The sequence below is a fragment of the Marmota monax genome, unplaced genomic scaffold (assembly GCF_021218885.2).
Source record: "Marmota monax isolate L192 unplaced genomic scaffold, Marmota_monax_Labrador192_F-V1.1 WCK01_AAM20220418_F8-fsc00075, whole genome shotgun sequence".
Lineage (NCBI taxonomy): Eukaryota > Metazoa > Chordata > Mammalia > Rodentia > Sciuridae > Marmota > Marmota monax.
In genome coordinates, this window is record NW_026694772.1 from 449,971 (window position 1) to 477,153 (window position 27,183).

At 32.4% G+C, this 27,183-nt stretch overlaps 1 protein-coding gene and 1 pseudogene across 11 annotated transcripts in view; both read left to right on the plus strand.

Moving 5' to 3' along the window:
* Positions 1-25,481, plus strand: part of LOC131423432 (ribulose-phosphate 3-epimerase-like) — a 41,815-nt pseudogene extending 16,334 nt beyond the window's left edge.
* The window catches only part of Dmd (dystrophin), a 2,205,817-nt gene that overhangs the window by 237,750 nt on the left and 1,940,884 nt on the right, over positions 1-27,183 (plus strand). The window lies entirely within an intron of this gene.

Consider the following 27,183-nt stretch of genomic DNA (forward strand, 5'->3'; position numbering starts at 1 on the left):
GAGTTTGCCTTCTCTGGCCTTTATCCTTGGGAAAACATCAGTTCTTAGACAAACACATATGTAAACAGTTATGAATTAAGATAAATTTTCCAAATGAAATACAAGTGTGATGAACAAGAATAACATTAGGTATTCAACTTAGGTTTGGGATCAGGGAAAGTATCCCTGTGGAATATTTATCTAACATATGAAGGATGAGTCAGGAAAAGACTAGAGATAGAAGAGTACTAGAGAATATGGAAGAAAACAATTGTAGCTGAAGCAAAAAGGATGCTTATTTTAGAGTACCTTTTCATTTCAATGGGGGAAAAGATACCAAATATCTCCAGTTCTCTAAAGCAGGCTTCCTGACTTTTTTCCACTCTGCTTATATCAGTGACCTCAAGCCTTCATTAAAGAACAAACATCATCTACTTCATTGGGGGCTTGATGAGAAGATAGAAGTTAAATTTTACAAGATATTACTTGTATAGCCCAAAATTAAAAGTTAAAAACAAAATATAATTTATAATATATAGAAACTTTTTAAAGAGCTTAGTTCCTTTTTTATGTTTTTATGCATTCTTTATGAACTTGATAAAAGCTACCAAATTTCCCAGATAGAGAAGAAATATAAAGATACATAGATATGAATAGGAAAAATAAATAGGATTGCATGTCTGTTTTAAAATATCTTGTTTGAACTATAATGTTGAAATTTAATTTGTGGCTTAACTACAAGCCATGTGGACACATAAATGTGAATACAGACATTTGTGTGCAATCCTTTCCTCACTAACATGTATGCTATAGTATTGGAAAATTCTCAGTCCTAACCAAGAGTTGGGGAAAATATATATTTTCATTAACCTTCTATCATAAAACCCAGGTAATAGCAAAATCAAAATTACAGAGGCCTTTGTGGTTTGGCTGGAGATCAGCTTCTTGTCTTACTACCTATTATTTTAGCCAAGTTATTTAATATGTTTACATCAAACTCAAACTTTTCTATAAAAAGGAAATAATATCTAATATACTGTGCTCTTATGAAAATAATATGTATATATATATAGAGAGAGAGAGACTGAAAGATTCAAGCTTTGTTTGAGGCTTGAAATGATCCTATTATAGAGAGCCTTTAAGGATGGGGAAAGAGTACTATAGTCAAGTGCTTGGCTAGCATGTACAAGGCCCTGTGTTCTATACCCAGAACCACATGAATATAAGGTAACAAGAATACCCTTTCCCCAAGTAGTATGCAAAAACTAATAATATTAAAGCTTTGTGGCAAAAGAGATATATTACATAGATATATTGTATAGTATACCTATACTCTATTTAATATGTATATAGCCTTATAGATACTATAATATACTATACTATAATATACTATAATACTATACTATACTGTAATATGAGATTAATATACTATGAGATTAAGACTATATTTGTAGTTGTGGGTAAATACATGTATATCATCTTGGTAAATATATGTAAGATATATGATATGGTGTGGGGAATGCAAATGGAATGTAGGTAAATTTACGTAATGCTAGTGAACCTTGCAAGCCAGTGAATTTAAGCAAACAAATTCCATTTCTTTTGGATCCCATTTCCTCTAGATTGAAAAAATCAATTTCCTCTAATGAACATGGTTTACAAGCTTTGTGGTCATTACTTGCTTTGTGGTTCAAGTTTACTTCAGAAGAGATTAAAGTATAACTTTGTACTCATATAGTTTACTATCTCAGGGATTTTTATAGGTACATACTTCAACATGACAGGGGAATTCATAGTTGTATGGCTGGATGTACTGAAACTTCTTTCTCCTTTATTTATGAAACTAGAAAAGAATGTTACTGTAAATTTAAACTTGAATAAGCCCCCTGCCCTACTTGGTTTTCCTCCTGAGTCTTGTTATTTTTTTTGAATATCCATTTGTAGAGGCAAAGTATAAATATTCTCTAACTAAACTATTCTCTAGTATCTTACTGAGAATAATAATAATTATCTCTTTGATTTCAATTTTCAATATGCTTAGGTCAGCAAGATTCTAGGATATTTTAATCAAATATCCCTGTGTACTAAATTTTCTTTTGTTTCGTAATAAGATTGATTCAAAGATATTTAATTCATAAAGTTCTGTTTCCCTAAGAGTTGCATTGGCTCTCCTTTATACTGATGTTTTATTATCCTGTTTAAAGGATGGAGTTATCATTTAAGAATTGAAGCCAAGACTGGGTATTTAGCTCAGTTGGTAGAGTTCTTTCTTGCCTTGCATGCACAAAAAAAAAAAAAAAAAAAAAGAAAAAAGAAAAGAAAGAAAAGAATTGAAGCCAGGCAGAGTGGTGTGTGTTTGTAATCCCAGCAGCTTGGGAGGCTGAGACAGGAGGATCTTGAGTTCAAAACCAGCCTCAGCAAAAGCAAGGCACTAAGCAACTCAGCAAGATCCTGTCTCTAAATAAAATACAAAATAGGGATGGGGATTGGGCTCAGTGGCTGAGTATCCCTGAGTTCAATTCCTGGTACAAAAAAAAAAAAAAGAATTGAATAGCAACAGGTATGTATCATGAGCTTCTTTGTGTTCAATTCTGGTTTGAGTCTTTCAGCTCATTCTTAGATACATGCTTCTGCCTAGCTAGATGGCCCAGCATTTTCCACAACATTTTTACTCCTTCCTTTCTGTGTTACTTTTACCAGAGTCAATCATCATTGAGCAAGTACAGTCCTCCATTAAAATATGAAATATTTCTTTAGCAATTTAATAGTTTTCAGGAGTCTCTTTAAATTTATTATATTATATTATAATACTTAAAACTTATATGTTTTAAGTATATGAATTCTAGTAATATTTAATGTTCTTAGATAATTAATTTTTTAATCTTTTGTTGTAGATTGAAATGATGCCTTTATTTTATTTATCTATTTTTATGAGGTGCTGAGGATCGAGCCCAGTGCCTCACATGTGCCAGGCAAGCACTCTACCACTGAGCCACAACCCCAGGCCTAACATTTATTATTATATTCAACTTCCACATTAAATTTTCCTCACCATTATAGTTTCTCAGCAGATTTTTAATTATAGAACTCATTGCTCTCTAATGTAGATAAGCTTGTAGCAAATTAAATTACTCATTTCAGACTCCACCTTCTCCCAATATCAAATCTTACTATTTGCAAGGTACTTTGGTAGTTTGGGACCAGGTACAAAATAATTAAATATATTCTTACCTTCAGGGTGTTCATGTTTGAAAAGACGATTTCGTACAAAGTCATATGGGCTATGGATATAACTCAGTGGTAGGGAGATTGCCTAGCATGCATGAGTCCCTGGGTTGAATCCAGCATGCTGCAAAAAATATGAGATGAATACTAAAATAGAGGGAACTTTAGTAGGGTACTGAACACAAAGCAGAGAATGGTTCATTCAGTTTGAAGACAATAAGATTAATTTCCTAGGAGATTACATCTTAAAGACATCTAGAATTTGAATAGATATAGAAAAAAATGCATTGTAAGCAGAGACTAGAAAATACAAAGAAGTTGTAAAGATACACCAGAGAACCCATTGTTAAGCAAGAAGGTGTCACTAGATCTTAATTATAAAAAAAACAAATTTTAAGTGATTCTTGTGATACCATGTTCTAAGTTCTGTATTTTAATATCCTCATTGAATGCTTAAAATAATCCCTATGAGGACTAAATCTGTTTTATCTTCAGTTCAGTTAGACGCCATGAAATATGCCAAAGGTCTGCAGTTATCACATTGCAAAAATAGGATTCACACCCACACACTTTCTAATTTTAAAGCCTGTGCGTAACAACACAGTGTTATGTTATACAGAATGAGTGTAAGTGGAAAACACATTTCCTAGAACAAAGCTGGAAATGTGCCATGCCACCTAGATAAATATTATTCAATAAATCCCCGAGGAAAGAGTGCAATCTGAATTTCTCAAATGACAATCATAACTATCACCCAAAAAATGTATATTTGATTTCTCAAAATCTGCCCTGACATATAAGTATTAAATATTTACTAATGCTACCAGCGCATTTTAAAATCCTTCCAAGGTGTTAACAGTTTTAGTATTTTTATACTTAGAGCAAGAATCAAAGATTAGTTGTTCCCTAGGTGTAAATGTCAAATACTAACACGGACAACAATATTTAGCAGTAATATAGGAAATCACTGAAAACTTTTACCTACCTCCAAATCTTCAGACCCTGTGGAAAAGTAACTGGTTTTGAATATTAGTCTCTAGAGTTTTCTTAACTGAGAAGATTCCTCCCTAGAGGAGTGAAATTGGCTGTGTCTACTAATTTTTATATGGCCAAAGGAAGTGAGTTTAGAAGCACCTGTGTTTCTTGGCAACAAATGTAACATTTGTGGAAGAGTTCAATCATTTAAATCCCTCTGAATTTCTCTACTGGAGACTGATGTGATGTATCCTACTTTTGTATTCTTCTTTTAGTCTTTGACCCTTTAAATAGGAAAACAAAAAAATGATAAAATGATGTGGTCTATTAAAATAATTGGACAAATAGAACCCCGTTTTCAATCTTGAAACACACACAGATACACATATTCCATATATGAATTTTTGTGTGCATGTGTATAAATGTGTGTGTGTGTGTGTAAAATCATGTATCATTTAATGGCAGGAATACTTTTGAGAACTGAGTCCTTAGGTGATATTGTAATAATATCATAGTGAGTATTTATGCAAACAAAGACAGCTATGTTGGCGTTAGGCAAATATACACTTGTTGGGACTACCATCATATATATGGTTTGCTGACTAAAACATTGTTATGGGTTGCACTGTGTGTGTGTGTGTGTGTACACTAATAGACATATAAGTATTTGAAATTCTTTAAAACTGACCCTTTAAAATCTAACAAACTGGATTTTAATATATTGGATCAACTTTTCTTTTTTTAAATATTTATTTATTTTTTTTTAAGTTTTTTTTAAGTGGACACAATATCTTTATTTTTATGTGGTGCTGAGGATCGAACCCAGCGCTCTGCGCACGCCAGGCGAGCGCGTTACCGCTTGAGCCACATCCCCAGCCCCTGGATCAACTTTTCTAAAATATTTTACTTTACATATTAATTAGAAGTTAGTGTATAAGTAATTTTTAAAAATTGGGTCAACTTCATATCCTACATTAAATAGCAAACCTTTTACCACATTTCATAGTATAAAATGTTAAAATCAAATTTTGTAACTGCAGGTTATAAAATTATGCTACCTATACTAAGAAAATAGGAACACATGTTAATAACAGGTGTTGTTTTGAAAGATATATTAGTAAATGTTCTACCTTAAAATTAGTTTGACTTAAAAAATATTTTAAATTCTTTTAAAAAAATTACTTGAACCTAGGTATCATGACACACACCTGCAGTCCCAGCTATTTAGGAGGCTAAGACAGGAGGATGGCAAATTCAAGGCCAGCATGGGCAACTTAGCTACACCCTTTCTCAAGATAACAAATAAAAACGGTTCAGTGGTAAAGCATCCTGTGTTCAATCCCCAGTACCCCAACAAACAAACAAAAATAAAATAAAAATTTTAAAAATACTTGCATTTTGAAGGTTAATTTTTAAAAATTCTCAATTATCTGATCTTCATGGAAAACATATTTAATATCTATGGATTAGAATTCTGACATTTTTCTCTTTCCAAATACAGTAAACCCTTGAATGATATAGTCTGTCTGAATTCACAGTGAAGACAATGATCACAATATTGACTATAAATAGATAAGCAAATTTAAAGAGTACAATCCTATGTCTCTCAGGGATATTTTCCTGATGCAAATTTTTGGTGATTTAATAAATTCAGCTATATCATTGTTTACATGTAGGCTGTAGGCCTTTGGTGAACTACCAGCTCTATTAAGATCTGGGTTATGAATGTAATGAAATATTTCAATCAAATTAGAAGATTTATTATAAAAATTTGAGGTTTTTCTATTTTTGCTAGCAATTGAAAGGGCTTCCCCCCCCCCCTTTTTTTTTTCACATCATAGCATTAAGTTAACACTTAATTCTAGGATTGTGTTACACGGATTTCTATAGTATATGCTATATTCATTGTTGTCTATCTTAACAGTTACAAAACAATGACTGGGGTGGATGGTTGTCTCTGTGTAAATTGCCTGCCTTTACAGAATCTTGTCCCTAAAAATATATGAGTAGAAAGTGACAAAGGATAGGAGAAATCTCTGACAACAGCCTCTGACAGTCTGTTGTCTTATCTTAAGATACCTATGCTTTGTCTTGAGATTTACCATCCAATTCTATTACTAAGGATAGAGGATAAAGGAAATCTGTTTTGAAGGGAGAGTAAACTTTGATTGGACAATCTGGAGTCAATTTGTCATATTATCAATTTATAAAATGAATTCTTGATTAATTATACATAAACTGAGTTATTTTAGTATTACATGTCATGTGGAACAAAAACACATGTCACAACTCTAGAAATGTAAATTTGTGAGTTATAAAAATATTCTCTTATCTAAAAGATGCCATATTTTATAGAGAACAATGATTGAAGCTTACATTTTAGAAGCAAGTATGATGTTAGGAATGAACTATAATTACTACTTATGGCATTTAGTATTAAGAGTAAAAACTTGTAATTAGAAAATAATTAGCATAAAATAATGAATTATACTTTTGCAAGGCCTTTAGAAATTGAGCCACTAATTTCATACATAACTGATTGAGTCAGTATAAATTCTTCTTCATCAAAAAATGATCAATTTATGAAGTTGTTATGTCGCATGTAAGCCATACTGTATATTTCACCAAACAAATTCTTTCACTGATACACTCACTTAAAACAATATAATATTTACATTTTAAATTTTTTGAATTATTTTGAAAGTCTATCTTAGCTCATTAATACATAAAATAATAAAGGTTTCTTTTCCTGAAACATTTTTTTTTAAAATTTTTTATTGTGGGTTGTTCAAAACATTACAAATTTCTTGACATATCATATTCCACACTTTGATTCAAGTGGGTTATGAACTCCCACCTTCACCCCATACACAGATTGCAGATTCACATCAGTTCTGAAACATTTGAATTATAATAAAAGTCTCATATAACTGATAGAAATTAACTCATCTCCTCTTTCTACACCATTAGCAATTGTCACTACAAAAAACTTGTTTTTTTATGCTGGAATTTTAAAAATGAAGGTTTTTTACCTAGTAAAGCATTCATTTCTTTCTTTACCTTATATCCTCTTTGATAATATATGCAACTCAAAGCCTTTGCTTCTAGTAAAAAGAATTTATTAAATTATTATGTAAATGTTACATTTTAGAGTGACCAACTTTTTCTGGCTTGTCTGAAAAATTTTCAGTTTTGAAATTAAAGGTTCCATGACCCAGAAACCTGTTTAGTCTCAGGCAAATGAGGACACGTGGATACCCTAAAATTTGAATTAATCCCTTGAAATTACATATAAGAGAATGGATATACATACAAATATAAATGCATTTTCCTAAAATGAAGGTATATAGCTTTCATCAATGCCAGAGCATGTAAGATCTCCCCAAATCTCAAGAAAACCTGAACCAAAGAAGGTAAACACCATTTGGAAAACTAATGTTAAAATGTAAAAAAAGAAAATATATAAATAAATAATAGAATATTTTGAGAAATAATATTTCTGTTAGTTACCAAGAGAAGTACTTTACTTTTTATAATTACAGTATTGTTATCCTGTTTAGTTATACACTATATAAGTAAGGGTTGACATCTTCCTAAGGTTTAGAAAAACTGAGATTTGAATGCTTTCTCCAAAATTATTAGCAGTTCAACTGAATTAAGTTGCATAATGTTTTTACTCACTATTCTTATATCTAAAAAGTAATGCCTAGTTTTAAATAGAATTGTAAGTGATAAAGATAATGTGTGTTAAGTATCTAATTTAGTGTGTTGTGATATAGAATAGACACTATGTAAATTCTATTATTAATAAGAAGCATATGTTTACTATATACTTTCCTGTTTTACAATTAAGCATGTTCCTTTCAGGATATCTAACCATATTATTATCTGGAAAATAATGTGACATTAAACCATCTTCCACCAAAACTAACAATTGCTATACTAAAGTTAAGCCTTATTTTTTTTTATTTAGGATGTATTGTTATAGTCTCTGACTTATATGTATCTATGTATCCATTCACTATGTGTATGTGTGTGTGCGCACACACACATGTGTGTGTATCCTTTCACCCAATGCATGTATATGTATGTATGTGTGTGTGTATATATATATATATATATATATATACATACACACAGATGCACATATATTTATATATCATTTAATACTGATGGAAAATATTAAAAGAAGTTTCTGAATTGAAAATCTTTTGCTCTAACATTTTTTGGCCAAATGCAAATTAGAAGACCAATCAGTATATAAATAATTACAAGGTAGTTTAAGTCAATAAATAATGAGGTCCAAATAAAAAGTAAACCCAGGACTGAAAATGTCATAGTTTGGTAGGAATTATACTTCCAAATCAAAAATAACTATGGTAATATGTATGTAACATAACAGTTGGCAAGTAAACTCAAATCCTTATTACCTAAGTTGGGAGATGATATCATTTCTCCTCATTCCAATCCAGACTTATAAAACATTTCCAGAGGTTCTTCATAGCAAAACTTTGCCTGTTGAAACCTTATGACCTTTTAACTTGTCAAATAAGTAGATCCCACCGTTATCCAAATCAATGATGCATTTCCAAGTGATTCAGAAGTCATTTAGAGGAGATTCTGACATCCTGATATGTCCAATAAACAATCTGTCAAAATGTATTCAAATGGACATCTTTAACTGGGTATCAGAGAAACCAGTTAGATGGAATCCCTATGCAGTTATCTATGCCCAGATGTTTTAAACAGCATAAGCCTTTGGATTTTTCTGTTCAACGTTCCATCCAATTGATTTTGCTGCACTAAAAAATCACTATGAACAAATTTTTAAATAATCTAGCTGTCTCCATTTTTGTGTGCTAAATTGCATTGTATATGATCTATGATTGTAACATTGCCTTTGCTTCAATCTATTAGCTATTTTTGAAAGATGTATAACTTAATTGAAAGACAAGTACAACCTTTTCATTTATAATCTTTATGAAAAATGTAGAAGATGCTTTGCCAGTATGAATAGTTAATTGAGTTGGACTATACCAGTGTAAGATGCAAAAAGAGTGTGTCTATGGGAACTCTTTATGTCATAGAAAATTAAAAGGCCATTATTTAATGTGACTCCTTTTTAAATTCACTTAATGAAGTAAGTAAAACTGGATATATATAATTACAGTCTAAGATTAAAGCACAATAATTGAAGTAAGATAATATGAAGAATCTCACATAATAATGATTGAGCTTCAAATGAATATATTATTCCTTAAACTCAACAAAAGTCTACTCTTAAATTTCTATGCTATGATGTAATAATAATAGTATGAGGGGTGGTAAGTATAGTACTTTATAAATATGAAATACTTTAAAATGTATACATCATCATATTTGAATCTCCAATTAGCCCTAGTTATTTGTATGTTCATTTTTTTTTAGAAAAGGGAACTGACACACAAAAAGTAACTTGTTCAAAATCACATAATTAGAAAATGATAAAATCTCCTTCAAACTTATCTTCACTTCCAGGATTCTTTACCATGTGCTCATTCTTTATGTAATAGAAAATAATGAGTTTGTGGTAAGGGTAGAATAGCCATGCAGATCTTTCCAATAAGCCTTAGAAGAATGTTCTACTTCCAAAAGTGTTAGTTTTTTTTTCTCTTGTTTTTCCTCATTCATTGGTCTGTTCCTTCAAAGTAAGGGGGTCGCTGCTTCTTAATGGCTTCTACTATTGTCATTTCATTTCCATGCCTACGTTTATCACCTTAGAATTATGTTGTTACTCCCCAGATTGAAGAAAGATGCTTAAATAGTTATCTATTAATGATGTAAAGGAAAAAATAGAGATCTATAGACAGATGTAGATGTGGATATATGTAGGTATTTAAAAAACAGAATTCAAGAAATGGAACTTTGAATTATACAAAAATGTTTTCATTTTTCTTTTGCATTTTGTGTACTTTACATAATTTGAAATTAATATATTCAATTAATAAGGAAGTTTTATAGTGATCCAGTAATATTCTTATAATATTATTCTTTGCTAAGCATCAACGCAGGAATTGTGTTCATAGCTTTTGTTCACATAAAACTCCTCTGTAGATGTAGCAGGAAATGGCAATCATAGTATTGGGGATACCAACTGGGAATCTCCCTTGGAAATATTTTGTTTTATTGCTTTCCAACTATATACAAATTGAGGTTCAAGGGGTATATGTGTGCATATGTGTAGATACATAAATCATACATACCTATGATGACATATTAAAATATACTGAAATGTGTCTGTTTACTCTGTAAGTAAATTATCATTTATTTCAATGCTTAGATGGGATTTTAACATGACAAAATGCCTTCATTATTCTCTCTAGGCAATCTGCTAACAGTGCTTTTCCAACAACCTATTCCTTCCCCCACCTTTTTGATATTACACCAAGATGTTTTCTCCATTCTGTTGATGTAATTATCCTTGCATAATTTTGAGCAAGATTTCCTGGCAATGTAGACCCACAAAATTTTCACTATGGCTTGAGCTCAAATGATGCTTCTACTCAATTTGTTTACCTTTCAGCTTGAGTGGAGTTTTTGTGTCATAAGAAAAATAGGAAGAGATAATATTATATTTTTGTGGATGAATTTATTTTATGTAAATGTTGGCTACAAGTGATCCAGGAATTTTAGTGGATTGTTTTTAATCTTCAACTCTAATACTTAACCCAGAGCACAACTTTTCTCTCAAATGATAGTAAAATATCTAATTCTATTAAACCCTAATTATCCTGTGGACTACCTTGGAATAAATTGCCTAGGAGTTTTCTCACTAAGAAATGGACTTTGTTTATTGCTTATTTCCCCAAAACAAGGAAAGATGTTGTTCTTCAATTTAGATCAATGTTGACAAGGTCCTCATCATAGCAGCAAGTGTTAAGCTGTAATTGATCATTATAGAATTATGTTTTACTTGAAGGAATTCAGAAAATAAGAAAAGTATGCTCTTGTTATGTACATTGATTCTCGCCGATAAATCAAAAATATGACACTAGGGATAATATGTAAATTAACAGAGTTTGTCATTTTATTGAACAATCAATATATTTAAAAGACACTAAAGTCAATATGAACTTCCCTGGGAAACCACTTTTCTCTGGCTGAACTGCAAAGTATCCTTCTTATCGTTGTGGTTTTTTAATGTAGAAATTGAGATTAGACAATATGGGGAACAAATGAAGGCAGATAACCTCCATGAAGGATATGAGAAAGCAGAAGCTATAGAAATAGATTGGTTAATAGTACTGAGTAGCTAGCTACTCAATTGCAAATGCCTTCCTCTCAGAAGCAATGTATAAAACAATTAGCACCGACATTTTCATTAGTTTACATAAAATAATATAACTTTGTAAACACCTATAAACACAGATTGCCTAGATAGCCTAAACTCTAAGACTATTATTGGGTAAAATAAAGTCTTACTAGTTTAAAGTAATAGGTATAAAACTTTGCTTGTATGGTGCACATTCATATAATTAGAAAGGAAATGGAAGAATAATAAGGCAAGGTTCAATTACACATTTGTAATCCATCCACTAGGGAAAAGGCTTCAGGAAGAAGATGGTACTTAGCACATCCTTGCCAATTGTTTCAAAAAGCTTTAACCATGCAGAAAATAATCTTCTTGCTTTCCACAGCTAATTGGACTATATTTGACTTATTTTCTGTGTTCCTTCATATATACTTTCTTGCTTGCATCACATGGTGATTTCTTTTTATTTTTTTTAATCACATGGTATTTCTAACCTATATATTTGAGGTCCTACCAACATTGTTGAAATGTCATGAACTGTCCTCTGATAGATCATGGAATTGCAAACATATCTGGAAAATGTTGCTCTGCTACAGAATTCTGAGTGAAGTACGTTTTTAATTAACCCATGGTTCTGCCCACCCCCAAAAAAATTTATAAGAAAAATGAAATGGGGTTTTGCTAGGTACACAGTTATTACTACATACAAATCTGTGCATGCAGATGTAGAGGTATTCTTATTCCTGGATGTTCATTAAATTACTGGGAGAACCTATAATAAATACTATAGCCATAGCTATGCTCTTTTTAAAATTTATTGGTTCTTTTTAGTTATATATGATAGGAGAATCCATTTTGATATAATTATACAAGCATGGAATATATCTTATTCAAATTAGTACCCCATTCTTGTGGATGTACATGATGGTGAGATTCACTATGGTGTATTCATATATGTACATGGGAAAACAATGTCAGATTCATTCTACTGTCTTTCCTTTGCTTACCCCTGCCTCCTTTCCCTCTATTCCCCATTTTCTAAACTACTGCACTTCTACTTGTACCCTCACCCCCTCTCTATTGTGAGTTAGCTTTCACATCAGAGAAAAAATTATGACATTTACCAGAAAATGGATGGATCTGGAGACTATCATGCTAAGTGAAGTCAGTCAGTCCCAGAACTAAAGGGCATACTCTCTTATTTCAATTAATCACTACCATGTCCTTGCCGTTTACTCAGCAGATCTTCCCAAATGCTTGAATACAAAATATTTCCCTCAAATGCTTATTAGAATGCACATTCCAGGATCCTGTCCTAAAGGATACTCTTTTGGTAGGATTTCATAAGTCATGTAGTCCTAAGGTCTTTAAGAAACAACCCTAAGAGGTTGTCGTTATTCACATTCTGCACTTTGAATTCCTTCTTTCAATTGAAATGGTATGTTATCTGTTCTAATATTGTTCCTCTAACAGTATCTGAAGAAAATTTTGGCACTAGCTATGCTCATTTGTACTGATGTTGTTTTTTTCCCAGTGTTTTATGATAACTAGAAAATACAAAAGTTGATGATTGAAGCATAACAATACAATGCACCATTAACAATTCAGCTGACTAAAGAATTATCAACATATGCCTTTTACTACTGAAGTTAGCTCCAAATCACTTCCACAGAAAATAAAAATAAATAAGTAAAAAAGTGTTTCCATAGACCTAGTCTAAAGAAATCATTTCTTTAGTAATTGTAATTGAAACTTTTTTTTTTTTTTGCTCTGAGTTGTTTTGTCACCAGTCAATTCTCTTTCATGTCCCATTCCAAAGAGTATCAATATAGTCCCTTATTTCTATCCAGGATTTTATAATCATTCACAAAATCCAGTCTTGTGACTACAGTTTTGAGTTCACACATTAACTACAGAATTTTCAATAAATCTGTTTCCACGTCTTGTTATTAATATTCCTTTTTGTTGTTGTTGTTGTTGTTGTTGTTAGGGATCTAATCTAACAACACTTAACCATTGAGCCACATCCTCAGCATGTTTTTATTTTATTTTATTTTTAATTTTGAGACAGGGTCCATCTAAGATGCTTAGGGCCTCACTAAGTTGCTGAAGATCTTGGTGATCCTCCTGCCTCAGCCTTATGAGATGCTGGGATTACAGGCATGAACCACCATACATAGCTTGGCTATTAATATTCTTAATTTGCTACTGTACAGGACCATACATTTGTAGGATCAAACAGCTAAAGATATCATGCATACTTCAAAATTGTCACTGCAGGCACTTACTGACCAGAAAGTTCTTCGTTCATTGTGTTTCCTGTCTCCATTCCATACATGCTTTCTCTCTACTGGAGTGGTTAAAGGATATCACAGTTTCTTAGGGGTTTTTGATGGCCTGTAAATAATTGTGTAAGAAAGTTATGAAAATTATTACTCCACTTCTATAAAAATCATTTATTCTGTGATTTTTTTCATGTGATATAATATCAGTCTTCCTTCTGCTTAGTATTTGTTGTTTTAAATTTTGTTCTTTCTGGTACTCATGTCTATCTTGCTTCTATTAACACAAGCCCAAGCATAACTCCAACACAATCATTGATTTTTAATTCCATTAAGACCTGGAAAAATTTAAACATAACCCCAAAATATAAAGTCAGGGCAACAATGCACATTTTTATGCATGCTTTGCATACAAAATACACCATATATACAACCTGGGAGAATTCTAGACATTTGATTTGTTTTGTTTTTTCTTCTCTTGCTGGGGACCAAACCCAAGGCCTTGTACATGCTAGGCAAGCACTCAGTCGTTGAGCTGCATCCCCAACACCAAAATTTTAAATAGCATCATCCCTTCTCTATAGCACTTTTAACTTTGTTATTTCTTGAGAAGCATATGAAGATTTAGAAGCTGAATCGTACCCTACATTGTTGGTACCTTTGGTTTCCTATGCCATTTTACTCCAGCTTCCTAAAACTAGCCTGTTACTTTCCTTTCATAAACATTATTCCACCATTACCTAATACTGCATTACCTTACATTGCCTCAACCCAACCCTCTGAAACTGTTTTAAGCTGCTTTTTTAAAGAAAATGTTTTGTTTTTGTTTTTGGTTTTTGGTTTTTTTTTTTGGTAACAGGGATTGAAGTCAGGGTCTCTTGACCACTGAGCCACATCCCCAGCCCTATTTTGTATTTTATTTAGAGACAGGGTCTCACTCAGTTGCTTAGTGCCTTGCCTTGCCTTGCCATAGCTGAGGCTGGCTTTGAATTCACAATTCTCCTGTCTCAGCCTCCTGAGCCGCTAGGATTACAGGTGTGTACTACCGCACCCAGCAAAGAAAATGGTCTTTTGAAAATAAATTTTATTTGCTTTGATTTATGAAATAATGATAAACTTCTCTTAAATGGAAGATAGAAGTGCTTCTTGCTCACCTAGATAGCATTGCCTGTTAGTACTTAGTTGTGATATTGGAGGCAAACTATCCAGTTGTATTGTCTAACATAGAGTTATAGTTCTAAGGAATTTCAGATCACATCAGAGGGGATAGAATCACCACTGTACACTAATACGCAGACAATGCAATATAACATTTGCCAGATTGCAAGGCGAAGATAGCTACCTATTTCACTTAAAGTAAGTAGTCTTGACCCTTTATATAACCCAAGAAAACATAACTGAAATGCTTGGCAAGAAGCAAAGTCATAAACAATGGACTTCCAGCATTTGTTGTAAGCCTGCTGGCACAGGAATCTCAAGTACATAATGGGTGTTCTTCATGCAATGAAAAGCCAATTGTGAGAGAAGCCCAATCTCTGGTGCCAGTGGGCAGCACATACATTTCATATTTCTATGCTAATGTCCTAAATGATGCAAAACACCCTTCCTTTCTGCTAAAACACTTCATGTGTTAATAAATACATATAAATTCATATAAGTTCCACTTAGTTCAAATTGATAATTTTCCCTATCTCATTAAAATATACTTGAAAGTGAAAACTATACCAATAAAATAATTTTTTCTTATTTTTTGAAATAAGCTCTTTTCATTCTATATGAAGCATTTGAAAATTCTGGGTGCTCTAAGATCAAATAGTAATGATCATATTTGAACATAAGTTATTACTTGTAACTACATTTGGAATTCTTATAAGATTATATGCTATTAACACTGGCTGTAATAATTATATAAGTTGTGTAAACACAAAATTATAATGTTATAAAAATTATACATGGAGACTGTTGAGTGTAAATTAATTCCAATTTACCTCATCACCTCTTTTGTAAAACATCTCTGACCACCAAACATAATCCAGCAAGAGCAATATCTGTTGCCTCCTCTGCTGCAAGTTAGCAATTTCCCTATTGTAACACAATTATTTGTATACAACTCTATACCATCCAATAAGCTCTGAACTCTTGGGAAGTAGAAACCTTTGCTTATTAGACTTTCAATTCCTAATGCATAACATGGTTGGCTATCAATATATTTTAAATAAATGACTAAACAATGAACATTGTTTAGTTCAGTTCTGTTTACAACTACATACATTTTAATTTGCTGAGCCATAAAGAAGAATGAAATTATGGTATTTGCCAGTAAATGGATGGAACTGGAGATCATCATTCTAACTGAAATAAGCCAGTCCCCAAAACCCAAAAGCCAAATGTTCTCTCTGATACATGGATGCTAACCTATTACAAGGGAGGGTGAGGTGGAAGATTAGAAGTTCATTGGATTAGACAAAGGGGAATGAAGGAAAGAGAGGGGTGTTGGGAATAGAAAGACAGTAGAATGAGTCAGACGTAACTTTCCTATGTTCATATATGAATATACAACTAGTGCAACTCCACATCATGTACAACCACAAGAATGGGATCCTAATTGGAATGGGTTGCAATCCATGTATGTATAATATGTCAACATACACCCTACTGTCATGTATATCTAAAAACAACAAATAAAAATAAATAATAAACAACTATATACATTTTAATACAATGTATTGAGTGGTGATAGAATATGACTGAGCCAGTGATAATCTATAGTTTAGCAAGTGTTCGTTGGAAGAATCTAATTATATATCACTATCTATATGTAAAGAGTTTTCATAGATAAAACAAAAGAGAGAGAAGGAGAAGGAAGAAAATGGCAAAGAAAGGGTTTCCTGAGTAACAGTGTATTTTTTAGAAAGTTACAGTGATAGAAGATGTTTCCTTTTATCATTATAGAGGGTGGCATTGTTCCTGTGGGGTAAGTGGCCTTAGTTGGCAACCTATTAGCAAATATTACACTCTGTGCATAAAAACATAAAAAGTCATTAAACAGAAAATACAATGTGAATAATAAGAGGGCTGAAATTATACCAAGAAATCACCATTGTGTTTTGCCAAAATTGGCAGTTTTTTTCCCCCCTCAGTTAACTCTCTAACTAAATGTGTCCCATCAAGACAGGTTTGAATTGTATAAAAATAAATATATAATATTAAATATGTATATATGTACTTAGGGCAATTACTTCTGCTTCTGCATATTCTTGATACCCTGAAGAAAGTAATTGATAACCTACAATTATGCTTCTCATGTTGGTGATATTCTGTAATCAAAATGCATACAGAAAAAATATAAAATGTTGAATCTGCTTTTCCATATGATTTAGGAAGGCAGAGGGAAAAAAAAACAAGACATGAAGCAGAAACATCATATTAGTACATGAAGTTGAAAGTGTGTGTGTGTGTATGTGTGTGTGTGTATGTGTGTGTAGGTGTGAAGTTGTGCATAACCAATAATTTTCAACCATATGCCCAAGCCCTGGTATACAGAACAATTCAATTGTCTGGAGTGGGACACAGGCATGGAAAATATTGCAAAGATCTTCAGGTGGTCAGGTGATTCTGTTGTATGATAGGGATACAGAGTGGGCACTGGGAAGTGTAAGACACTATTGTAACTATGAGTAGTTAGAGGAATATTTGTAATGCCTTTGATTATGTTTCTGTAGAATTCAGTTCTGCATAGCAATATGGAACAAAACCAAGGATTTGCATAAGTGGTCCTCTTGTAAGGCCCACTCTGTCTTTGTTAGGTTTTTCATAACTTGATCATCATCTGTCATTTAATAAGTATCAAAAATTAATTTCTCTGGGGCTTGGGTTGTGGCTAAGTGGTAGAGTGCTTGCCCAGCATGTGTTGAGGCACTGGGTTTGATCCTCAGCACCATATATAAATAAATAAAAATAAAGGTCAATCAACAACTAAAAAATATTTTTTAAAAAAATTGATTTCTTGGGGGGCTTGAATTGTGGCTCAGTTGTAGAGTGCTCGCCTAGCACAGGCAGGACCAGGGTTCGATCCTGAGCACCACATAAAAATAAATGCATTGTGTTGTGTCCATCTACACCAAAAAATAAATTTAAAAAAATTAATTTCTCGGGCTGGGGTTGTTGCTCAGTGGTAGAATGCTCATCTAGTATGTGCGAGGCCTTGGATTTGATCATTAGCACCATATTAAAATAAAGATATTGTGTCCAACTACAACTGAAAAATAAATATTAAAAACAAAATATTAATTTCTCTTAATTTCTGCCTTCAGTAGCTAATTAGTAAAGTTTTATGATTAAAGTTTTGTTTCATGTATGTCTTTTTGAAAACCATCCTCAAATATATGCATATTTTATTGCCATGATTATATTTTCTACTTTTTCTTGTAATTTTTTCAGTGCCAATTATTATAGGGGTTTTGGCAGAATCTCTGGTAGTCAAAGAGGCTTTGTTTATTTCTATATTGTTAGATTTATTGTGGTTCCATTCTTATTCCAAAAATAAAGTACCAATAATTTTTAAAGACTCAAATTACCTAAAGGCCAACAGTAATTAAATTTACCCTAATATATATGCATATATATTTAATAATAAGTTAAACAGTTTCAATATTTTTATAGTATTAAGTAGGAATTTAGATATAAGTTTAGCAGAACTCAATGTGCAGTGTCCTCTTGTTCTTATATGTAAACTTTTTGTTTAAGTAGGATTTCCAAAACTAGAGTCTGCATGGCACAGATGGTGGAATGATGCTATTCTTTCCAATCTGCTTGTTAGTGGAGACATGTCATATGTTTATTGATGATTGCAAGTATATTGGCACATTAAAGCTTCATATTTATTATTATAAAGCTTAATACAAATTGTGAAAAGTAGTTGCTACTTTTATGAAAACTGTAGCATAGGATGCTTGGGTTTCAGTATGAACCAAAAATTGTCCATTTATGCAATTACTATATACATATGCATAGATGAGAGTTAAATGCACAAAGGAATATCAAATAAATATACATATTCAAGAATAGAGGTGGATCAATAACTCAAAAATTATTCGATATCAATTCAGTTCCTTCTGTTGTGCCATTTAAATCCAATTGCCAATGATTATTCATCATGAAAAACAGACTCCTAAATCCAGAGTTTCTGCATTTTAATTTGCCCTTATTAAAGGAAGAATTTTTCCATTTCTAGAATATGGTCAACACTTGCTAAGATGAAAAGTCTTCAGTTATTACCAAAAATTCATTTTATTTTACTATTAACGTATATGGCAAGTAAGCAAATCTTTAGTAATGTGTAGTTTCCTCTTACAATGTTGAGATATCCACAGTTTCCATCTAAAGCTGGATCTTTATATGGAGAAGAGACATGCTCAAGCTCAATGAATAATTCTTCTTACGTATCAATATTGACTAAGTTTGCCAAATGAATAATACTAAAGTTATCAGGAAAATATTTTAAATAAAAGAGATACCTGGAATTCTAAACAGATTGCAACTTCAAAGTTATAGCTGAAACACTGCTCTAGATAGTTGGAGGTAAATGTGCACCCTACATTTTGGGGTTTCCCTGAAAATTTCTAGGAGGAGCACAGGAGTGAATTTGATGCCATCATCTACCAATGGAAGTATTCCTGCAAAGTGGTGTCAGTCACTTTTGATTTTTGTAAAAAACAGGAACAAAACTACATCATAGAACAATTTCTGCTTACTTGGTACCTCCTTTCCTTCCATATAACCACTGTTAAAATACCACTGTGATTGAGCAATCTAGAATATCAAATACTTGACATATAATGATTAATCAAATATGCCTACTGTGTCACTGCCACCCTTCATTAACCTAGAAGTGTGCCACAAATTACTCATGAAGCAAAACAGATTGAGACAGCCTTTTCCAAATTTCATCACTTTGAATGTTGAAGGGATTCATTTTACCCACTTGAAATCTCCATACTATGGTCTATACATAAAACACTAAAAAGATAGATCCACTTTCAAATGTAATGCCATGCAAGTTTCTACTGAATGAGAATATATCTTTCTAAGTGTCTCCAAATTAAAAAAAAAAAATACAAAACTTTCAACTTAATAGTTTTTTTCTTGGATCCAAAAGGGAATAACATAATAAGAGAAAATTTGTAAACTTCTGCCTTGATAGCAAGTTAAAGTATTTAGAATCAACATCCTCTTAAATGTATAATTTATGTAATGGATGAGGATAGACCAGCATTTCCAAAAGAAAGTTTTAAAGAACATTAATCCCATAAGATGTTGAATGAAAAACAAATTGTTATAGAATTAAGACAATTTAATTTCCTTTTTTTGGAGAATCATAACTCAAGCCTTGAAAAGTTTGATAGTATAAAAATATCTTGTTTAACTTGGTTTAACCCAATGTTTTCAATTCTATGTCACCAAAGGGCTAGGGATATAGCTCAGTTGGTAGAGTGATTGCCTCTATTCTATGTCACCAAGGAAATGGTTTTGTCAAGTAATACATCATTTTCTAAAAGACTAGAATTTATGAAACACATTCTTATAAATACATAGCTTGATTACTCTGTAGCCTTTATTAACTATGCTAGTATTGAAAAATACACTTTTTTCAAGCTTCTGAATCTTCTCTTAGGCCCATCTGTATCCTTCCTTATAAAATAAATAATAGTTTTCACAAAAGATGTTTTTTAGTCATTTTTGCCAGAGCCTCCCCCCAACTTCCTTAACAACTCATCATCTTTCATCATCTTCCAGGTGATGTCTTATAGTGTCTTTACCAAGAACTTAGCTAGGTCAGTTTAGAATCCTCTTTATCTTATATTTCTTTTTAGTCTCTTTCCATTCAAGGATCCCTGCACTGTTCCTTGGTTATAAATTCACATTGGCCCTTGCTATATTCAGAGTTGAGCCCAGTCTTTCTCCTCCACAGGAAGATCCTGAAGTAGTGGAGCCTATAGTACTATGATGGCCCAGAACCAAAGTCAACCTTAGCATACTTTAACAAGTGTCATTGGATATCTTTTCTTTAGCAGTAGTATTGTCTCACATTACCATTTGTTTTGGAAGATGCTATAAAAGGACTCACTGAAAACTAATCTTGACTGATAGCACTAGCAGAAATTATTGTTCTTCAATTCTTGTGGAATAGGTATTTGCATTTCCTTTTGAAATTTTAATGTTTTGGTTGATTACCATTTTGTATAGAAATACAGAAAAAAAGACAAATATGATTTTCTAAAATTCACATCATCCATTACCCACCACCATGTAAAACATACATCTTTGTAAGACTGCTCCTATTTTATAGCATAACCTTAAAAGCAAGAATAAAATTTTTATCGAATTAACCATGAGCATGAGTATAGGAAATTATTTCCTCTCATCTGTGCATTGATAAAGGAGAAAAGTAAGTTAAGACTTGAGCTTCTTCCCCTACTAAGTTACATGACTGAACTCTAGTCTGGGTATTGGCAAAAGAAACCTAAATAACAGTGGATTAAACGGGATGATGGTTTAATCTCTCTAGCAAAAGCAGTATAAGACAGGCAGTTTCAATACCATTAACAACCCAGTGTCCCCTGACATCTTCAATTCTCAACTTCCATCTTCAAAAATTATATCATGGTCATGAGATGAACTTCAAGATCCTAGCAAAAAATTATTCATCAACTGAATAAGCCCTCTTTTACTGGTTTCTCTAGTAGCCACATCTTGCTGAAATATAATTAGAGGTTGGGGAGATGATAGATAGATGACAGATACATAGATGATAAAGATTATTTTAACTGAGGAAGTTAACGGTCTCAATGATATGAAAGTCTCTGGGTAAAGGATAAAAATAATATTAGGCAATCAGTAGTCTCTGTCAGTAATTTTGAAAGGAACATAGTCAAGTATGATATGGCTGTGATCATTGGTGTATTAGTGGTTACAACTGGTGTGCAGTCTCCAAGCATAAGAAAAATCATCCACAAGTGATATACAGCAAAGAATTCATAATTAAGATCCAACAAGTGGAACTACAGATGTAACTCAGTGGTAGAATAATCACCTTGCACATGGAGGCCCTGAGTTGGATGCCTAGCACCACAACACAAAAAATAAATAAATAAAAGAGGAAGACCCCAAAAGCATTAAATATATAATAACACACTAACAAACTGAACATCATTAAAATTAAGAACTTTGTCTAATGAAATATACCAATAACAGTACCACAGTCTGGGAGAAAAATATTCACAACACTTATGTCTGACAAAAAAAAATTGTGCCCATAATGTAAAATAAACTCCTACATATCATTAAAATTTGACAGACAACCTCATTTGTTTAAATGGACAAAATAATCTAACAGACACTTCAGAAAAGAGAGGTTTCAGAAATGGTCAAAAATCTTATGACTAGAACTTCAACCCAAGTAGTAACCAAAAAGATACAATAAAAATGCAATGAAGTACCACTACACACTAATTAAAATGGCTAAAGTATAATAAGACAACAACACCAAGTGTTAGGGAGAATGTGTGGATCATTTGGAACTCTCAAATATTATTTGTACAAGAGCAAATTAATATTTGGTAATATCTACCAAAGCTAAATTTAGGATTCGGCAATTTCTTTCATATGTATGTATCCAACATAAAGGAATATATGTGACCACCACAGAAACACATGCAAGGTTGGGGGGTTTTTTAATTTTTTTTAAGTTGTAGGTGAACACAATACCTTTATTTTATTTATGTGGTGCTGAGAATCGAACCCAGGGCCTCACACTTGAGAGACGAGCGCTCTATGGCTGAGCCACAGCCACAGTCCCATGGTTGATAATACCAGCATTTTGCATAGTAGCAAAACCTGGAACAGCTTAAGTGTTCCTCAGAATTGGAATAGATAATAAAATGCAGTACATTTATATAATGGAATAGAAGAAAATAATAAAAAAGAACTGTACTTGCAAGTACATGGATGAATTTCATAAACATAATGTAGAATAGAAGATAAAGAATCTTTACTGTATTTTTCTGTTTATATAAAGTTTGAGAACCGGCCAAAGTTACTATAATGATACAGGTCAGCAGAGCAATCTCTGCCTGAGGGGCTAGTGGAAATACAAACTTACAAAGAGCATTAAGGAGACTTAAGGATGCTGGAATTGTTCAGGGCTCTTTTCCCCTTCTAACCTACTTATGGAAATGTTTAGAATTTTACTTCTCCTAATTTTCTATGCCTGCACTGTGCCTCCATACAACATACCTACCATGTATGCATTCATCCTCAGCTAAAATACCTCTAGTTATAGAAAACTTAAGAGATTTCCTATGTCTCTCTTTGTCTAGTCAAGTTCCTGAGAAATAAACGCTTTTAGGTAATCCAACTTTTAAAAGAAAACCAGGTTTTTAACCTGTAACACATACACAGGTATCTAGTCTAATTGCTATTGCCTCTTGGTGCATATGGCTTTGACCAATTATTTTCTAAGCAGGATTGATAAGCACCAAAGAAAAAATTGACCCATTTTATGTGTTTTAAAATGATAATGTGATTTTGAATTTTGTAATTTTAGAAGTTATAAATAATATGATCTGGCATCTGTTCAATCTGAATAAAAACTCACCCCTTATATTATTTATATGTGAAATTTCCCAAAATACTATTGTTAGAAATGTTACTGAGCAGTGAAAAAATCATCTCTAATTTAATCAATATGTACTTACACATATGTCATTAATTGCTGTTGCTTTCAGCCCTTAGTGGATGTTTTATGAGCCCCATGAGCCATGTACTTTCTTTGTTATAAAGGAGACTAAGAGAAAATCTCATCAAAACAATAATACATCAATAGAGGGCATGGTTCAGAGGCCCTCTTATTATCAGAGATTCCCTAATAAGAGCTAGAAAGGATAAAGAGGTCCATTTCAGGATGCCTGTGAAAGGGATATTTTGGTATAAACAACTCTTTAGTACTAATTATATAAAAGCAAAAATGACAGAGAAAAAGCATTAATGTATAAGTGAGCATTGCAGCAGATTTTGTTGAATGAGTGAATAACAAGAAAGTGTAGGGGTCAGGTAATTGAGAAAGGAGTTGGAGAAGTGGGCATGTTATGCTAATGTAAGAAAGTAGGAAGATGTATTGTGAGAGGAATCCAGCCCACTGTGATAAGTATAGTGCAGTGTTTTCTATTCTCAGGTACCTAGATGACCATCATTCTGTAAACAGCCTGGGCTATGTCCATCAAAGAAACACTAAAATGTACATTATTTGGGTTTGTGGTCTTCCAGGTATGATTCAAACCAGCAGTATCCCCTGGAAATTTGTTAGATATGTAAATTCTCAGGCTCGACCTCAGAACTACTGAATCACAAATTTTGGGAGTGGCAGGTAGCATAAGGAGCTATTCATGTGATTTTGTTGTAGTTTAAAGATTGAGAGATAAGCAATACTTTCACTTCTTTGTTCATTCTTCTCAATGATTCTGTAAGAGAGTTATTGTTACTGCCTTGCTTTACAAATGAGAAAACTGCGGTTTTAAGAGGTTTAGCATTTTGTAAATACTAACACAGCTGGCATGCAGAGATACAGGGAATAGGTACTAGATTTTTCATACTATAAACCCTGTTATTTTAGCCATTCTTCCAGAGTTGGGTGAATAACAAATTATTAATTTGAGCCTTTACAGTATCCAAACCTGCAAGTCCTATAATACAGTGATAACTGCTGTGGAATTATGTATGAAGAGAAAAAATGTTTTCCAATTGATTGCCAAAATAACAAATGCCTGGTTGAGGAAAGTTTTTAAACATTTTGTTTAGGTTCAGCCATTTGTGTTGAGTTAGATTAATTTGTTCTTATCCCTTTGCCAAACTTGTTATCTGCCACCCTTAACACTAAACTTTAAATGTTTTTATATTTATTTTACCTATTTCCTTATCTTATGTACTTACCCTAATCTCAGATAATCTAGCCGGAGTTTATCCTTCACACCCTTAAACTAAAATTGATCTTGTCAAAGGCCAAATTAACTTCAGACCTCATCTTCCCACTCTGTAGTATCCTGTATTATTGTTGATCAGTCCTTTCTGCTGAAAAGTCTCTTGACCCTTAGCCTCTAGGATATTCAACTATTCTAGCTTTCCTCTTATATCTCTCCATCACTCTAATAATTTTCTTGGAGGGTGGTTCTCCCTTTGTGAAGATCTTTTAATTTCCAGTTTCAACCTTAACTCTCAATCCACACATTTTTCTTGATCTCATCCAAACTTATAGCAATAGCAACTCTCAGTGATAACATCTAAATCTTTATCTCCCATCAAATTTATCTCTTGAGCTGGAGACTTACATTCTCCTATCAATTCCTCTATGCCCACTTGTTTCACAGTTAATTCAAAATCAGTATGCTCAAACTCAAAATCTGCCTTCCAACCAATGTTTCTCCCACATTCTCCAGCTCATTCAAAGGCAGCATCAAATTTCTCAGGTTTTGAGATTTCCTGCTTGTGTATTCTCTCTACATCACTTCTCTAACATTACCTTGGCTTTCACCACTATCTGTTCCTGCATGGATTACTGTAATTGGCCTACAATGGATGATCAATTTCCCACCACTGTGATTCAGTTTTCCACACTGCAGCCAGGGTGCTTTCTAAAATGTATATTGGATTGTGTTGTTTCCACCCTAAAAAACCTTCTGTGATTTCCTCAAATTAAATTTAACTGAATAACTTTTGAATTAATTGAATATTTTATTCATCACACTGAATTATTTTCATGTTCCTTGATATCAAGGTCTTTAAATTCAAGAATAAATTTGCCTTGTGTTTATTTTAACTTATAAATTTTCTTTAGCTGAAAATTACTGTTAAATGACTAGCAGAGTAACTAGTGTATCAAAATCTATTGTCATCACTGGACATGACATAGAAATATTTTTTTCAAAAATTTAAATCAGGGGCTGGGGCTGTAGCTCAGTGGCAGAGCACTTGCCTAGCATGTGTGATCACATAAAAAAATACACAAATAAAATAAAGGCATGCTGTCCATCTACAACTACAAAAAAATATCACCATCCTTCTCCAAAGACTATGAGATACATATTTACATGAAATAAGTGTATATAAATATATGAGATATATATTTGAATGTTTTGGTAAATTGATGATATAAACAAACATATTATATCCATAGATGCATGTATTTGTGTGTGTGTGTGTGTGTGTGTGTGTGTGTGTGTGTGTGTGTATATATATATATATATATATATATATATATCATAATAAATTTACATAAACATTAAATGAACCATTGCCAAACAAATTGAGAAAGTTTGAAATATTATTTAATTGGGTTTTTGGTTTATATATGTCAAATAATTAACCAATTTAATAATTCTCTGTTCCCAAGCTATTACCTTTCTTTATGCCACTTTCACCTGAATTATTATAGTAGCCTCCTGATTCCTTGTCTCTTTATTTGCCATGATCCCCTTCTCAAACTCCCCAAGTCCACTGTACAAACTATCAAAAAGGATTTTCCTAAAATGCAAGTTAGCTCATGCTACCCAACCTGATAAAAATGCTTAGGGGCTAGGGTTGTGGCTCAGTGGTAGAGTACTTATCTTGCATGTGTGAGGCACTGGGTTCTATCCACAGCATCACATAAAAATAAATAAAATAAAGACATTTTGTCCATCTATAACTACAAAAATACTCTTTAAAAAATGTTTAAATTCTAATTGCCCCAAAGATAAAAGCCTGAATTCTTTAAGATGTTCTGTCAGTTTCTTCATTAATTGACCTCTGCACCATCTCTTTATAGCAACCCCCTTTCCCCAGAACCTGCCAAATCCATACATCCCTCTATCACTGCATTGAACACACAGGTCATACTAGAGAAATTGCTACTCTGTCTTCTGATATTCTCCCTGAAATGACTTTTTACTCCTATACTCTAATCTCCCATTTTCATACCCATACTCTTTACCCAATTAACTTCATTTTATCATTTAAAATATATTTCTTCTTCAGAAAATGACTAAGATTGGTCTTAAGGAGGAATATCTCTGATGTATCATCTTAATAACCCAAAGTCAATCTATTTTAGCACACATTAAACTACTTTGTAACTTCCTGTTTACATATCTTTGTTCTTCATTAATTTAGAAAGATAGCCATTTTTCCTATTTATTATTTCTCTGGCCCCTAGCACAATACCTGATACTTAATAAGTACTCAGTAAACATTTATCATATAATGAAAGGAGTAATTATGACACTTTCAAACTTATTAAACTCTAGAACATGGAAATAAGCTAAAAGGACCAATAGATGTCTTCTTTTAAGTGTCATGCCAAAGCATTGTTTAAAAGACCTGCTCAAAGGTTTTTAAAATTTT